The sequence below is a fragment of the Rutidosis leptorrhynchoides genome, chromosome 1, assembly GCF_046630445.1.
Source record: "Rutidosis leptorrhynchoides isolate AG116_Rl617_1_P2 chromosome 1, CSIRO_AGI_Rlap_v1, whole genome shotgun sequence".
NCBI lineage: Eukaryota > Viridiplantae > Streptophyta > Magnoliopsida > Asterales > Asteraceae > Rutidosis > Rutidosis leptorrhynchoides.
The window spans coordinates 46,863,972-46,879,759 of record NC_092333.1 but is presented as its reverse complement, the minus strand read 5'-3'; the positions used below and the strand labels follow the sequence as shown (position 1 = coordinate 46,879,759).

General features: G+C 36.1%; 1 long non-coding RNA gene across 2 annotated transcripts; it reads right to left on the bottom strand.

Annotated features, from left to right (window-relative positions):
• Positions 1–9,483: 9,483 nt before the first annotated feature.
• Positions 9,484–12,315, bottom strand: LOC139859577 (uncharacterized). Of its 2 annotated transcripts, XR_011763167.1 has the most exons (5): positions 12,063–12,315; positions 11,351–11,950; positions 10,640–11,226; positions 10,077–10,190; positions 9,484–9,578 (listed from the first exon to the last, which is right to left on the bottom strand). It is a non-coding gene; the product is annotated as an uncharacterized lncRNA (long non-coding RNA). The 2 variants fall into 2 exon arrangements; XR_011763165.1 differs by having other exon boundaries at positions 9,490–10,190.
• Positions 12,316–15,788: the final 3,473 nt, after the last annotated feature.

Here is a 15,788-nt window from a genome sequence, read left to right as displayed (position 1 = left end):
TGAATCGGTGTTTGCTATAAGTAAGTGTACTGAAGAGGACAAAGTGAAGTACGCTACGCATACCTTCACAGGTTCTGCGTTAACATGGTGGAATACCTATCTAGAGCAAGTGGGACAAGATGATGCGTACGCACTACCGTGGTCAGCATTCAAGCACTTGATGAACGAGAAGTACCGTCCCAGAACCGAGGTCAATAAGCTCAAGACAGAACTTAGAGGGTTACGAACCCAAGGATTTGATATTACCACGTACGAAAGACGATTCACAGAATTGTGCTTATTGTGTCCGGGAGCATTCGAAGATGAGGAAGAGAAGATCGACGCGTTTGTGAAAGGATTACCGGAAAGAATCCAAGAAGATATAAGTTCACACGAGCCCGCCTCCATACAACAGGCATGTAGAATGGCTCACAAACTAGTAAACCAGATTGAAGAAAGAATTAAAGAACAGACTGCTGAAGAGGCCAATGTGAAGCAAGTCAAAAGAAAGTGGGAGGAAAAAGGTGATAAGAATCACCAATACAACAACAACAGCAATTACAACAATAATCGCAACAATTATCCCAACAATCGCAACATCAATCGCAACTACAACAAACGGCCCAACAACAACAACAACAACAACAACAACAACAACAACAACAACAACAACAACAACAACAACAACTACAACAATCATCCCAACAACAATAATAACCGCAACAAAAACAACAATCAGAAGCAGCTATGCCAAAGGTGTGAAAAGAATCACTCGGGGTTCTGCACCAAATTTTGCAACAAGTGTAAAAGAAATGGTCATAGCGCGGCGAAGTGTGAGGTCTACGGACCAGGGGTTAATAGAACGAAAGGAACAAATGGTGTCGGAACGAGTAATGGCGGAGCAAGTAGTGTCGGAGCAAGTTATGCCAATGTAGTTTGTTATAAATGTGGAAAACCAGGCCACATTATTAGAAATTGCCCGAACCAGGAGAACACGAATGGACAAGGCCGTGGAAGAGTTTTTAATATTAATGCGGTAGAGGCACAGGAAGACCCGGAGCTTGTTACGGGTACGTTTCTTATTGACAATAAATCTGCTTACGTTTTATTTGATTCGGGTGCGGATAGAAGCTATATGAGTAGAGATTTTTGTGCTAAATTAAGTTGTCCATTGACGCCTTTGGATAGTAAATTTTTACTCGAATTAGCAAATGGTAAATTAATTTCAGCAGATAATATATGTCGGAATCGAGAAATTAAACTGGTTAGCGAAACATTTAAGATTGATTTGATACCAGTAGAGTTAGGGAGTTTTGATGTGATAATCGGTATGGACTGGTTGAAAGAAGTGAAAGCGGAGATCGTTTGTTACAAAAATGCAATTCGCATTATACGAGAAAAAGGAAAACCCTTAATGGTGTACGGAGAAAAGGGCAACACGAAGCTACATCTTATTAGTAATTTGAAGGCACAAAAACTAATAAGAAAAGGTTGCTATGCTGTTCTAGCACACGTCGAGAAAGTACAAACTGAAGAAAAGAGCATCAATGATGTTCCCATTGCAAAAGAATTTCCCGATGTATTTCCGAAAGAATTACCGGGATTACCCCCACATCGATCCGTTGAATTTCAAATAGATCTTGTACCAGGAGCTGCACCAATAGCTCGTGCTCCTTACAGACTCGCACCCAGCGAGATGAAAGAACTGCAAAGCCAATTACAAGAACTTTTAGAGCGTGGTTTCATTCGACCAAGCACATCACCGTGGGGAGCTCCTGTTTTGTTTGTCAAGAAGAAAGATGGTACATTCAGGTTGTGTATCGACTACCGAGAGTTGAACAAACTTACCATCAAGAACCGCTACCCACTACCGAGAATCGACGACTTATTTGATCAACTACAAGGCTCGTCTGTTTATTCAAAGATTGACTTACGTTCCGGGTATCATCAAATGCGGGTGAAAGAAGATGATATTCCAAAGACTGCTTTCAGAACACGTTACGGTCATTACGAGTTTATGGTCATGCCGTTTGGTTTAACTAATGCACCAGCTGTGTTCATGGACCTTATGAACCGAGTGTGTGGACCATACCTTGACAAGTTTGTCATTGTTTTCATTGATGACATACTTATTTACTCAAAGAATGACCAAGAACACGGTGAACATTTGAGAAAGGTGTTAGAAGTATTGAGGAAGGAAGAATTGTACGCTAAGTTTTCAAAGTGTGCATTTTGGTTGGAAGAAGTTCAATTCCTCGGTCACATAGTGAACAAAGAAGGTATTAAGGTGGATCCGGCAAAGATAGAAACTGTTGAAAAGTGGGAAACCCCGAAAACTCCGAAACACATACGCCGGTTTTTAGGACTAGCTGGTTACTACAGAAGGTTCATCCAAGACTTTTCCAGAATAGCAAAACCCTTGACTGCATTAACGCATAAAGGGAAGAAATTTGAATGGAATGATGAACAAGAGAAAGCGTTTCAGTTATTGAAGAAAAAGCTAACTACGGCACCTATATTGTCATTGCCTGAAGGGAATGATGATTTTGTGATTTATTGTGACGCATCAAAGAAAGGTCTCGGTTGTGTATTAATGCAACGAACGAAGGTGATTGCTTATGCGTCTAGACAATTGAAGATTCACGAACAAAATTATACGACGCATGATTTGGAATTAGGCGCGGTTGTTTTTGCATTAAAGACTTGGAGGCACTACTTATATGGGGTCAAAAGTATTATATATACCGACCACAAAAGTCTTCAACACATATTTAATCAGAAACAACTGAATATGAGGCAGCGTAGGTGGATTGAATTATTGAATGATTACGATTTTGAGATTCGTTACCACCCAGGGAAGGCAAATGTGGTAGCCGATGCCTTGAGCAGGAAGGATAGAGAACCCATTCGAGTAAAATCTATGAATATAATGATTCATAATAACATTACTACTCAAATAAAGGAGGCGCAACAAGGAGTTTTAAAAGAGGGAAATTTAAAGGATGAAATACCCAAAGGATCGGAGAAGCATCTTAATATTCGGGAAGACGGAACCCGGTATAGGGCTGAAAGGATTTGGGTACCAAAATTTGGAGATATGAGAGAAATGGTACTTAGAGAAGCTCATAAAACCAGATACTCAATACATCCTGGAACGGGGAAGATGTACAAGGATCTCAAGAAACATTTTTGGTGGCCGGGTATGAAAGCCGATGTTGCTAAATACGTAGGAGAATGTTTGACGTGTTCTAAGGTCAAAGCTGAGCATCAGAAACCATCCGGTCTACTTCAACAACCCGAAATCCCGGAATGGAAATGGGAAAACATTACCATGGATTTCATCACTAAATTGCCAAGGACTGCAAGTGGTTTTGATACTATTTGGGTAATAGTTGATCGTCTCACCAAATCAGCACACTTCCTACCAATAAGAGAAGATGACAAGATGGAGAAGTTAGCACGACTGTATTTGAAGGAAGTCGTCTCCAGACATGGAATACCAATCTCTATTATCTCTGATAGGGATGGCAGATTTATTTCAAGATTCTGGCAGACATTACAGCAAGCATTAGGAACTCGTCTAGACATGAGTACTGCCTATCATCCACAAACTGATGGGCAGAGCGAAAGGACGATACAAACGCTTGAAGACATGCTACGAGCATGTGTTATTGATTTCGGAAACAGTTGGGATCGACATCTACCGTTAGCAGAATTTTCCTACAACAACAGCTACCATTCAAGCATTGAGATGGCGCCGTTTGAAGCACTTTATGGTAGAAAGTGCAGGTCTCCGATTTGTTGGAGTGAGGTGGGAGATAGACAGATTACGGGTCCGGAGATTATACAAGAAACTACCGAGAAGATCATCCAAATTCAACAACGGTTGAAAACCGCCCAAAGTCGACAAAAGAGCTACGCTGACATTAAAAGAAAAGATATAGAATTTGAAATTGGAGAGATGGTCATGCTTAAAGTTGCAACTTGGAAAGGCGTTGTTCGATTTGGTAAACGAGGGAAATTAAATCCAAGGTATATTGGACCATTCAAGATTATTGATCGTGTCGGACCAGTAGCTTACCGACTAGAGTTACCTCAACAACTCGCGGCTGTACATAACACTTTCCACGTCTCGAATTTAAAGAAATGTTTTGCTAAAGAAGATCTCACTATTCCGTTAGATGAAATCCAAATCAACGAAAAACTCCAATTCATCGAAGAACCCGTCGAAATAATGGATCGTGAGGTTAAAAGAGTTAAGCAAAACAAGATACCAATTGTTAAGGTTCGATGGAATGCTCGTAGAGGACCCGAGTTCACCTGGGAGCGTGAAGATCAGATGAAGAAGAAATACCCGCATCTATTTCCAGAAGATTCGTCAACACCTTCAACAGCTTAAAATTTCGGGACGAAATTTATTTAACGGGTAGGTACTGTAGTGACCCGAACTTTTCCATGTTTATATATATTAATTGAGATTGATGTTTACATGATTAAATGTTTCCAACATGTTAAGCAATCAAACTTGTTAAGACTTGATTAATTGAAATAGGTTTCATATAGACAATTGACCACCCAAGTTAACCGGTGATTCACGAACGTTAAAACTTGTAAAAAAAAACTATATGATGACATATATATGGTTATATATATAGTTAACATGATATTATGATAAGTAAACATATCATTAATTATATAAACAATGAACTACATATGTAAAAACAAGACTACTAACTTAATGATTTTGAAACGAGACATATATGTAACGTTTATCGTTGTAACGACATTTAATGTATATATATCATATTAAGAGATATTCGTACATCATAATATCATGATAATATAATAATTTAAAATCTCTTTTGATATTATAAACATTGGGTTAACAACATTTAACAAGATCGTTAACCTAAAGGTTTCAAAACAACACTTACATGTAACGACTAACGATGACTTAACGACTCAGTTAAAATGTATATACATGTAGTGTTTTAATATGTATTTATACACTTTTGAAAGACTTCAATACACTTATCAAAATACTTCTACTTAACAAAAATTCTTACAATTACATTCTCGTTCAGTTTCATCAACAATTCTACTCGTATGCACCCGTATTCGTACTCGTACAATACACAGCTTTTAGATGTATGTACTATTGGTATATACACTCCAATGATCAGCTCTTAGCAGCCCATGTGAGTCACCTAACACATGTAGGAACCATCATTTGGCAACTAGCATGAAATATCGCATAAGATTACAAAAATATGAGTAATCATTCATGACTTATTTACATGAAAACAAAATTACATATCCTTTATATCTAATCCATACACCAACGACCAAAAACACCTACAAACACTTTCATTCTTTAATTTTCTTCATCTAATTGAACTCTCTCAAGTTCTATCTTCAAGTTCTAAGTGTTCTTCATAAATTCCAAAAGTTCTAGTTTCATAAAATCAAGAATACTTTCAAGTTTGCTAGCTCACTTCCAATCTTGTAAGGTGATCATCCAACCTCAAGAAATCTTTGTTTCTTACAGTAGGTTATCATTCTAATACAAGGTAATAATCATATTCAAACTTTGGTTCAATTTCTATAACTATAACAATCTTATTTCAAGTGATGATCTTACTTGAACTTGTTTTCGTGTCATGATTTTGCTTCAAGAACTTTGAGCCATCCAAGGATCCATTGAAGCTAGATCCATTTTTCTCTTTTCCAGTAGGTTCATCCAAGGAACTTAAGGTAGTAATGATGTTCATAACATCATTCGATTCATACATATAAAGCTATCTTATTCGAAGGTTTAAACTTGTAATCACTAGAACATAGTTTAGTTAATTCTAAACTTGTTCGCAAACAAAAGTTAATCCTTCTAACTTGACTTTTAAAATCAACTAAACACATGTTATATATCTATATGATATGCTAACTTAATGATTTAAAACCTGGAAACACGAAAAACACCGTAAAACCGGATTTACGCCGTCGTAGTAACACCGCGGGCTGTTTTGGGTTAGTTAATTAAAAACTATGATAAACTTTGATTTAAAAGTTGTTATTCTGAGAAAATGATTTTTATTATGAACATGAAACTATATCCAAAAATTATGGTTAAACTCAAAGTGGAAGTATGTTTTCTAAAATGGTCATCTAGACGTCGTTCTTTCGACTGAAATGACTACCTTTACAAAAACGACTTGTAACTTATTTTTCCGACCAGAAACCTATACTTTTTTTGTTTAGATTCATAAAATAGAGTTCAATATGAAACCATAGCAATTTGATTCACTCAAAACGGATTTAAAATGAAGAAGTTATGGGTAAAACAAGATTGGATAATTTTTCTCATTTTAGCTACGTGAAAATTGGTAACAAATCTATTCCAACCATAACTTAATCAACTTGTATTATATATTATGTAATCTTGAGATACCATAGACACGTATACAATGTTTCGACCTATCATGTCGACACATCTATATATATTTCGGAACAACCATAGACACTCTATATGTGAATGTTGGAGTTAGCTATACAGGGTTGAGGTTGATTCCAAAATATATATAGTTTGAGTTGTGATCAATACTGAGATACGTATACACTGGGTCGTGGATTGATTCAAGATAATATTTATCGATTTATTTCTGTACATCTAACTGTGGACAACTAGTTGTAGGTTACTAACGAGGACAGCTGACTTAATAAACTTAAAACATCAAAATATATTAAAAGTGTTGTAAATATATTTTGAACATACTTTGATATATATGTATATATTGTTATAGGTTCGTGAATCAACCAGTGGCCAAGTCTTACTTCCCGACGAAGTAAAAATCTGTGAAAGTGAGTTATAGTCCCACTTTTAAAATCTAATATTTTTGGGATGAGAATACATGCAGGTTTTATAAATGATTTACAAAATAGACACAAGTACGTGAAACTACATTCTATGGTTGAATTATCGAAATCGAATATGCCCCTTTTTATTAAGTCTGGTAATCTAAGAATTAGGGAACAGACACCCTAATTGACGCGAATCCTAAAGATAGATCTATTGGGCCTAACAAACCCCATCCAAAGTACCGGATGCTTTAGTACTTCGAAATTTATATCATATCCGAAGGGTGTCCCGGAATGATGGGGATATTCTTATATATGCATCTTGTTATTGTCGGTTACCAGGTGTTCACCATATGAATGATTTTTATCTCTATGTATGGGATGTGTATTGAAATATGAAATCTTGTGGTCTATTGTTACGATTTGATATATATAGGTTAAACCTATAACTCACCAACATTTTTGTTGACGTTTTAAGCATGTTTATTCTCAGGTGATTATTAAGAGATTCCGCTGTCGCATACTTAAATAAGGACAAGATTTGGAGTCCATGCTTGTATGATATTGTGTAAAAACTGCATTCAAGAAACTTATTTTGTTGTAACATATTTGTATTGTAAACCATTATGTAATGGTCGTGTGTAAACAGGATATTTTAGATTATCATTATTTGATAATCTACGTAAAGCTTTTTAAACCTTTATTGATGAAATAAAGGTTATGATTTGTTTAAAAATGAATGCAGTCTTTGAAAAACGTCTCATATAGAGGTCAAAACCTCGCAACGAAATCAATTAATATGGAACGTTTTTAATCAATAAGAACGGGACATTTCAATGCTGTATCGCCCAGAGAATCGTGTGCAAGCTGAACAGTATTGCAGAGTTGTTAAACTTTGCTATCTGAAGAACTGGGTGACAGATCCTTATACGGATTGATAACCGAATGCTTTATTGTAACGGCTAGGTCTTAGGGGGAGTTTGTTGGTGCATGAATCCCCAGCCGTTATCCGTTTTTATGTTTAACACATTTCGGTTATGTAATAATGTTTACTTGAGACAATTGATTATATTTGTGTTTGTGCATACTTAATTTATCAAGTGATCAATATGTTTAAACTATACACAGTCGACCGAGTGTGTATAGACACTCGACCGACTATGTCAGTCAGTCGACCGTGTAGACACAGACACTCGACCAAGTGTGTCTGTGTTCACTATATATACGGGTTTAGACTTCTTTGATGAGGTTACTCGTCCCATTCACCCTAAGCCGTAGGTTTTCGTCTCCAGAGAACCCTAACATCATATACCACCGAAATATATCGTCTAGGAGTCGATCTAATCTAGGTTTTGCTCTAGGTTTGACCAATTCGATCCCAAAACGACCCATATCTCGGTTTAACCCTTTTCTAGTGTATTCCGCCTCTAGTTTAGAGTTCAAGCGACCTAAGATCCTTAGAAAAATCGTCTACAGATCAGATGGCCACGTCAGTTTGTGGGATTTTGTTTGTAAATTTTTTGTGACCATAGCATTTCTCTAGAAAAAATTTGTATTCATACAAGAATTTTCTAACGAGAACTCTAGGTTTTTATTAAGAAGAAATGTGTATTCCCTTTTATTTAATTTCTATATCTTAATTGTATGCCTAAACTACCCTTATAATTAATTACACATGGAACGTAATATACATTCAGTTACACACAAATACGAATGATATATTTTTGAAAGTCAAAAGGTGTAGGTAACTGCATATTCAAAACTAAATCATTTTTTATTTTTTATTTTACTAACTAGATTTAAGAGCCCGTGCGTTGCACGACAGCTCTAAAAAATAGCATTCGAAAACGTAGTATGAGACTGATTAGCTTAGCTGTATGATACAATTATAATGAAGAAACACTTCAATATTGATAACATTTGTGTATTAAAACTATTATTATTATAAACGTTATTAAGGATTACAATTACAATGTAACAATCTACTGTTCATTTAAACTTCTCCAAATTTCATGTATTTTCTCCATGATAGTAAAAAAAATGAATATAGTTGAAATAAAACTACATGTGAAACTTTATGGAAATTGTAATTGAACGGCTTGACCTATAAGATAAAACGAAGTCACTGTAAGAGCAATCGGTGCCCGGTCTCCATTCCACCACCGACCCATCTTGCCACCTTTAGTTATTATGCATCTTAAAGATTAGGGAATTAACAAAAGTAAGTTAACATACCCGAAGAAAGAAAATTGTAGATAAAAGTGACTTCAGTAGAAAGAGTGCAATGGTAACTTAAATTAAACCTATAGATAATCTACAGGGAACTGGTCTTGGAATAGACTCCTAAAACACACTAATCAAAGAAGATGATTATAAGGTTTGGACAAATGAAAATTCATATAACTGCATGTAAATTGATAATGTACTTAAGTTAGAGTTTCAGATTTGTACAGAGTAAATACAATACATAATTTTAAAAGTTAGAAAAACAGTTGAAATTCATTACTCTTCAAATACAATACATAATTTTAAAAGTTAGAAAAACAGTTGAAATTCATTACAATCAACCTCATTCCATAACACTTGTCCCTTCTTCTTCTTCTTCTTCTTCTTCTTCTTCTTCTTCTTCTTCTTCTTCTTCTTCTTCTTCTTCTTCTTCTTCTTCTTCTTCAAACTAATCACTTCTAATATATAAATTATTGAAGTAATTATCATATTTTATAGTAATAATCAAGACATAAGTTCACCTGAAATTAAAAAAGAGACGTGTATGTGGGTCAACCGAGGCCAATTTTTTTCAACTCTCTAAGAAATAACCCGTTTCGAAACACGTTTTGACCCTTTAGTGTCAAAAACTCTTGCTACACCATAAGAAAATTTAGCTCTTTGAGCCTGCATGAAAAAGGAGACCAGAAGGGGCACCTACTTCCACACCTTTTTTTAACTACGATAGCAAAAAAAAACCCTACGAATCATGGAACTTTGAAATCAATTAAAAGGTAACCTGAAATTACTTCTAATATATAAATTATTGAAGTAATTATCTATTAGATTTGTGCAATCAATAAGTCAATGTAACACGTATGTATGTGCTAACTATATGGTACTTTTTATGTCTTCTACTGCTCTAGTACCACAAATCATGCTGAAATCTCAGCCATCAAAATGAAAAAAACTTAAAAAAATATCAAAGTAAAAAACATGATTTGGTGAATTAAAAAGTCAAAATGGAAGAATATACTTACCATGGATGGAGCAATGACACAGGTCCCTGACCTTAATGGAACAGGTGAAAAAGTATCACCAAGTAGCTCAAAAAAATATCCTCGTAATTGCCGCATATTTGCTTTACCTTATGTCTGCAATTTAAGCTTTACCATTTGTAATAACTAAAACTGGATTCTGAGTAAGGTAAGCCACACAAAGAAATTAAGAACATATCACCATCTGCACACAAACTTATTCAAGTATACATCTTACATAATCAACATAATACAATAAGATGAATTTAGAATATCCAAGCATGTGAATTCTTAGACATATCTTTAAAAATAATTACAATTACAATGGACACAGAAGATAGTATGAAATTTTAGGCTATAAAAGTTTAAAAATCCAGAATCATAATCCCATCCCATTTAATAAATAAATGAATGAGGCGAAGGATGACAATATAAAATGTGAAAGCTATAAACATGAGTTACGGACAAAAAGATCAACAAACAAAGAATATGTATATCATGAATCGCCCTTTTAAGTGCTTAAAAATTACCTCATCATCGAATGTACAACAATCATTACCAATTACCTCAACAAATATATCAATGTACAGGCTTCTGGTGGAATTCTGTGCAGCCATGTTCGATATATTATAGCTCTGATGGTCTTGAGTTTGTCTCCGGGTTTTAGATCTGCTACAGGAGTGATCCCGTCCATACTGTTACATAAGAAATTGTTAGATATACCGACTGTTGAAGATGCATATCATAAGAAGGCTATAAATGAAATATTTAGCGTTTATGATACTGCTAAAAGTTTTGAAGAGTAATTATAATATGCGGTTGTTTTCTAATGAATTCTATGAATAGAGGTATTGTAGTTGACACTTGTTGCGTGTTTACGTTCTTTAGGAAATCTTTGTAGACAAAGTTCTTAGTATAAGTTCTCCCATGGTTTTCCTGTTGTTTTATCAAAAATTTTAGACCAATCCAGCTAATCCGACCATTTCCGAACCTTTCTTTCTTATCTCATTCAATGGAGGACTATTAAATTCTTGCGATTCCCAGCCCCCTTAGCTTATTATATTGGTCCCACTTGGTGTTCCCTTACAATTTGCTCCATAACTATTGAAAATATTATCATATTCACCAAGGTCGTCATAAAAAGTAGTACCACCTGCATTCAGTATAGTAGATGTCCAATTTTAAGCTTCATAAAAGCAATGGCTTGTTGTAAAAAAAAAAAAAAAAAAAAAAAAAAAAGATTGAGAAAATAAACGAATACGCACAAGAATACAAACCTTCAGCATTTAGCAGTTGTGAGCCATTGACAGCAGAACTTGTAGTAATGTGTGTATCATGAGTAGATGTTGTTGCAACAAAATCATTAGCATTTTCTTGTATATCTTTTATTGAGATACAAAAACAATAATGAAAGAGTTGAGTGCAAATCATGTGTTCAAGCAGTGTAATCAAATTTTTTTTTTTTTTTGGAAGAATAAAAAACATTACCCCAGCAAATTATAATTTTAGAATTACCGACCATTGATAATGTAGAGAATGAAAGACACCAGAGAACCTGTAGTCATCGAGCCAATTATAGTGAAGTAAGCTCTATAAATTGCAACTATGATTACATATAAGATTGATGCACCTATTGGACCACCATAAAAGATGTGAGTTTATATAATGTAAATAAAATATATATGAATTTGCATACTTTGTATAAAAAATAAAAATAAAAAGATGAAATATGCTCAAATAGGTCAACCCAACCCACTTGACCTGTTACCTACCAACACATCTTCCATCATCCATTAAAAGCGAACATTTCTCATGAGCTTGCTTGACTTTATTGTCTTGGAGCTCACTCCTTATTCTTCTTTGTTGATTCGCGAGTGCTACATAGATAAAATATCTCATCTAGTGATAATCGGCTTTATGACTCACACAATATAAGGCACGTCATACATTTTTCTATATTACATGTAAACACTTAAGCGAAGTACTTACCGACCATTAGCGAATTATGCGAAGTACTAACTGACCATTAGCGAATTATGCTAAGTACTAACTGACCAAATCAACTAAGCTTTAGCTAATCATCTGTAAGCGAAATCTTCTCCAATACAGGTTGTGATCTATAGAAACAACACGAGTAAATGATCATCATTCGCTATAGGCACATCAAGTATATGACTTTTTAAATGATGTGATTTCCAAATTCAATCTGACACAAACATCTACCAAACTTAATAGTCATGTTACTAAACTGATAATTTCATACAAAACTTAATAGTCATGTTACTAAAATGATAAGAATTTAAATACAGTAGCACGATCCTATGAGTGAAAAATTCTGAACTGATAAATTCATCCCAAACTTAATAGTCATGTTTGTAGACGCTGAGAGAGGATCTTAGAATCAACCTAACACGATCTAGAGGCGGAATAACAATAGAAAGAGCTTAAACGAATATCTATGGGTTTTCGGGTTCCTACAAGTCAAACCAAGACTAGATCTTGATAAACACGAAGCCTAGACTGACATTCTGTGGTATTTGGACATGAAGATTGAGAGAGACTCGACCAAGAAGTGTTTTCGTGTGTGTGTAATGTGCAGAGTTGTTAACTCCATTAATGAAGATTAATTAGGCTTAAATACCTCAGTTCCTATGTCGGTCGACAGTGGATGACAGTCGGTCGACTGACCATGTCAGTCGGCCGACTGTCGAATAATATTACGAATCATATTTAAACGTTTACAAATATAAAATAACACATCGACAATCAACGTTTAACAATTTTACAGGTTACAACATGATCGAATAAAATGTTAAAGTTCATGGAACTAGGGATTACAAAATATGCACTAACAAACTCCCCCTAAGACCTAGTTCCTCATAAGTCTTCGATCTGCTTCAATCTCTGTACGGATCTGTAACCATATTATTCAAATAGCAAACCTTTGCAACACGAATGTACTGTTGTGCTTGAACTCTATTTTCTGGCCTGTACAGCATCCGATTGTAGTACAATGTGAAGATGTCAGCTTCACAGCAATTTCTCAACCAAACGGGATCTAAAACCCGTATCGAGTCTGTCTCATCTTCCTTCAATTTGTCCAAAACGATGACTGCCTCCTCTGAGCGTTCATCGTAGTACCACCAGCGAAAACGTGGGCTAAAGTTCTGCGGCATTTTCATCACAGGAACCTTTCTCATATAATTTACTGGCTTGTATTTGACAATCTTTCTTCGTTCGCCCGTTTTCTTGTTTGTTCGATAAGTGATCGTGGGAAATTGAGGGCTGAATCCCTCAAAGTTCTTTGACAAGTACGAGTGTCTTATCTTCTTGCAGACAATATTAGGAATTCCGTCATAATCCCTATATAACATTTTGAGCCTAGCCACTTGCATAAATTCAAAGTACGGTAGAGACGTGAACTCGTATCCATGTTTGATGTAATCCACTCCGTACTCCTTCTTTATTGCGTATATATTCAACTCTTTAATGTAGGCCCACGCAATTATTTTTCCTTTAGCCAAAAGATTCGCCGGTCTATTAATGTAATTCATCCATTCAGGTTCCGGCGCTGGCTTCTCACAATATTTTCTGATCCTCAACAGGATCTTCCACTCAGCTTCTAGAACTTCTATCTTTTCTTTATTTATCTTGACCGGTAAAAACCCTGGAGGCAAATCTTCGGTCTTTTCTTTTTCTTCGCATTTACGATTTAGAAGCTCTTCATTCATTTTGAAGTAGTCTTGAAATGTAGGTAGATCTTTATCGTTATTACATTCGTACTCTGGAAAATCACCTATTGGTTCATCTTCAATAATTACTTCATCAAAATCTTTGTCGTTTTCATTACTTACGACAATTTCCTCAAAATCATCACTAGAATCGTAACGATTCTCAAAAGATGAGCTACCAGTTGCGTCAGCTGAAGTACTTGCTTGTTGCTCTTGACGCACTAGCTCGGCCTGCTCCTCAGTGCTTAGATCCGGCGGGATCTCCCCTTCTTCTAAATCATCAAATACAACTGAGTGATTCAGACGATCCTGCTTTGCCAAAAAATCACGTAAAGAATAATCAATATTTAGAGGAATTACTGACAGTGGGTTCTCGCTTGTGCCTTTAGCAATATCCAAACCTAGCTCATCCTCGCCTTGATCGTTAAAATTACCAAAGTCTATATCCTCCTCGAGATCAACAGCCTCAATATCGAAATTATTTTCCCACTCAAGCACCTTCGACAGTGCCTTGTTCGCTGTAGTCTCAGCCTTTACAATCAGCAAATTCTGAGCATCAAACTTAGTTTGTAACTTCTTCAATTCAACCTGTTGATCTTCAACCTGCTTGGTCAGTTTGGCAATCTCAGCATCCTTTCTTCTCTCTCGTTCATCAGCTTTTTCTTTAAACTTTTCAAATTCAGAAGCCATATTGACAACCTTCTCACTTAATATAGAAACTGCAGCATCTTGTGTAATAGCAGTCGTGGATGCAGCAGCATGAACTCCTGTATCAGTTTCAGCACGTGTTTCTTGAGTAGCAGCAGCTGAAGGTTGTCGTTGTGGTTGTGATTGCTGTGATTGTCGCTGTTCAGTAGCGGAGGACGACTCAGTCCTTTTTGCCTTCTTAATGAATCTTATGCGCCTCTGTTTTGGCTTTGTCGTAGCTGAAGGACCCTCAGATTGTTTTCGCTTTCTCAGCTTGAATTGATCAGGGTCAAGGTCATCTCCTTCATCGTCTTCATCAACCAATATCTGTTCAATTGGAACAACTGGTGGTGGCTGATTAACCTCTTGATCATCTTCACCAACTGCGACGATATCATCTTCATTACCAGACGTACTGTTCTCATGACGACAGGAAGCACCTGGTAGACATACATAGTTTTCATTTGCGAGGTGGCCAACCAATCTCTTGAATGGTTCATCCGGACCTCTCTTTTGCTTGACTCGATTGAAAGTTAAATCGTTCAGATGATTCAGCTTAATCTCATCCTCCCAAACCTTATTCAAACCTTGCACTTGCTTTTCAATCATCACCTGCAAGAACCTAGGAAACATTAAGTGGCTCTTCTTTTTCACGTTCACCAACATGCTTCTGAAAATTACTTCGGAGAAGTTGAAGTCCGCATGAAGAACTAGTGCTGCAAACATTGAGCTATAAGTCTCATTCAGCTCATCAAAACCGCCTACCATTGGACTCATGCATCTCAACAACACCAAAGTTAGGTATTTGTATTGATGACAGAATCGAGTTCTCTTAACAGCTCCTTTCATTGGATCACCAGAGTATCCACATCTTACTAGACACCTTCGGACCTTAGTTCTATTCAGTGTGACTGGCATAGAATCATTATCTGGAAAACCTAAGTCTTCACGAACTGTCTGTGCCGAGATCTTTACAATTGTACCACCAACGCTGCTTCGTATCACCTTTCTTCCTTGTTCAGTGACGATAGAAGCATTGTTCCAGAATTCTCGTTGGTGTGAGTAGTATGCCTTGCATTCTAGAGTTATTGCAGTATGAATCCTGGACCTTTTCAAGAATTTGATAATATCAACGAAGCCTTCCTTTGCTTCAGGTCCTTCCTCGTTTAGACATGCCTCTAGATTGGCATTTTCGCTTGCCGTCGGGCCTGGAAGATTCTTGGACAGAATCACCTCTTCCTCATGTACGTCTTCGTTCACTGGACTACCTAGTTGAGCCATTTATTCTGCCATACAA